This window comes from Ixodes scapularis, unplaced genomic scaffold (genome assembly GCF_016920785.2).
Source record: "Ixodes scapularis isolate PalLabHiFi unplaced genomic scaffold, ASM1692078v2 ptg001158l_1___fragment_3__unscaffolded, whole genome shotgun sequence".
Lineage (NCBI taxonomy): Eukaryota > Metazoa > Arthropoda > Arachnida > Ixodida > Ixodidae > Ixodes > Ixodes scapularis.
The window spans coordinates 1,840,001-1,842,500 of NW_024610108.1; the positions used below are offsets into that span (position 1 = coordinate 1,840,001).

At 58.1% G+C, this 2,500-nt stretch overlaps 1 pseudogene; it reads right to left on the reverse strand.

Moving 5' to 3' along the window:
- The window catches only part of LOC120847272, a 7,420-nt pseudogene that overhangs the window by 3,034 nt on the left and 1,886 nt on the right, over positions 1-2,500 (reverse strand).

Sequence of the window (2,500 nt, forward strand, 5' to 3'; positions counted from 1 at the left end):
ATACTGGCCACGTCTTTGGTCAACGGGGCGTTTCTTCCGTTTGGAGAGAACTCCACCCCGAGGTACTTCCACCTGGCTTCTATTCCGCATGCGGGGAGGGGAATCCCCGACACCGAAAAGTTGCCTGTCGTCACAACCTTCGTCCTCTTCTCGCGGCCCGAGGGCACTATCGAGACGGTAAACGACTTCTCCGCATTAATTGCCAGCCCCCGTGCACCCACGAATGAGTGCAGGCTGTCCAATCTCCTCTGCAGACCTTCGGGGGTGGATGCGAAGACTATCAGGTCGTCCGCAAAAGCCATCCCATCCAGTTGCAGCTGGTCGGAGCTGTACCCAATACCAGGGTCCAGTGTTTGGAGGAATTCGTCCACCACGAGGTTGAAGAGAAGTGGGGAGAGCGGATCTCCCTGCCTCACGCCGACTGTGGGGTGTACCACTCTGGATGAACCCTCTAGTGTCAGTTTGGTCCAGGAGTCCTCGTACAGATCCTGTAGATAGTCGAGGAACCCCTGATCGAGTCCGGCTCGGCGAGCACCCCTGAGGACCGCTTCTGTCGTCACCCTGTCGAAAGCCTTGGACAGGTCCAGGCTTGCCATGTGCAGCGGCCGGAGCTTTTGCTTGGCGTCCTCCAGAACGGAGGCCAACAGGAAGACGTTTTCTGCGCATTCGTCTACAGGGGTGAAAGCTCGCTGCCTGTAGTCGAAATCCAGTTCGTTGATCAGTCGCTTCGCCAGGATCCTGTGATACAGTCTCAGCAGCACGCTGGAGACCGTTATGGGGCGGAAGTCCGAGTAGCACTTGGCTGGGGACTTCTTTGGAATGAAGGTCGTGCGCGCCCCTCTCAGCGACGTCGGCACGCGTTTCACCAGAGCCATTAGGTTCATGATGACCTCGAGTGTGGTGTTGGGAACCGTCCTCAACAGTCGCGCGGTGAACCCGTCAGGCCCAGGGGCCGACTTCACGGGTGGCAGATTACTCGTCACCTCCCGCGATGTCACCGGATAGAAGAGACTTACCTTTGCTTCCGAGGTTCCCTCCTCCTGCATTACTGCAGTAGTAGGAGTAGCCATCTCGTGCCCAGGTGGACACATGACTTCCTCCCACTGTGCAAGCAAATGGGCTGGGTCCTCGACCAGGACTTCCGGAGTGCCATCCAAGACACCCCGGGCGCAGTCGCCCTGCCGTTTCCGGAAGAACTCCTGCATCCTGGCGTATTCCCGTCTCTTTCTTTTCCGGCGACTCGTCGGCCCCTTTGCCTGACGGTCCCCAGCGTGACCATGACTTGGACCCTTGTCACACACGAAGACGTGCCGGAGATAGTCGTCGAGTTTGGCCGACACAACCACCCCTTCACAGGCCTGTTTGGCAATGTCCCACAGTATGTCAGACTGGAATTTCCGAGGGCATGGCTTCTGGATGAGTTTCCTTAGGTGTTCAAGGATTGCCGACTCCCCCTCGGTGCCTTGGGCACTTCCGGTCGGTCGGGGGTCTTCCTCTTTTTCCTCAACGTCTGTCACGCCCCCAGCTGGTACTGTCTCCTGAGTCAGGCGCTGCACCAGCTGTTTGTACTCATCCTTCTTTCTTTGTCCTTTTATCGACTCCAGCGTTCGTGCTGGGAACGAGTTGCGCAGGTCCACATTCAAGAACCTGGACCCCGCGCGTCGGAGTTCTACCTCTCGCTTAGAGAGTCATAGTTACTCCCGCCGTTTACCCGCGCTTTGATGAATCTCTTCACGTTGACATTCAGAGCACTGGGCAGAAATCACATTGCGTCAACACCGACCAGCGGCCATCGCAATGCTTTGTTTTAATTAGACAGTCGGATTCCCCCGGTCCGTGCCAGTTCTGAGTTGACTGTTTTTTGCCGGCCGAAGCATAGCACTTTGGGCACGAAGCCCTCGGACGCCGCGCAGCTGAGGCTTTCCACAGGAAGGTCCCGACGCTGGTCCGGGCTTGGCCGCGCCGCGTGAACGGCGAGCCCCGCCCAGTCCCGGTGCAGTGCCGTTCCTGCTTCAGGTCCCCAGCCCGACCGGCTCAGTCCTCAGAGCCAATCCTTATCCCAAGGTTACGGATCCGTTTTGCCGACTTCCCTTACCTACATTGGTCCATCGACTAGAGGCTGTTCACCTTGGAGACCTGCTGCGGATGTGGGTACGGTCCGGCACGAAAATCACACTCCCTCACTCGGATTTTCAAGGGCCGACACGAGCGCACCGGACAGCGCAAGAACCGCACTGCTCTACGGAGCCACCATCCCTATCTCGGGGCGAACCCATTCCAGGGACTCGATCTCCTTACAGAGAAAAGAAAACTCTTCCCGGGGCTCGCATCGGCGTCTCCGAGCTGGTTTGCGTTACCGCACTGGGCCCCGAAGGACCAATCTCCGTGTCCGGGTTCGGGATTATTAACCCGATTCCCTTTCGGTCACTGCGGGGCTCTCTCCACTGCAAAAAAGTGCTCCCGCTTCGGAAAGAACTTCTCCTTTCCCTTAGGACCGACT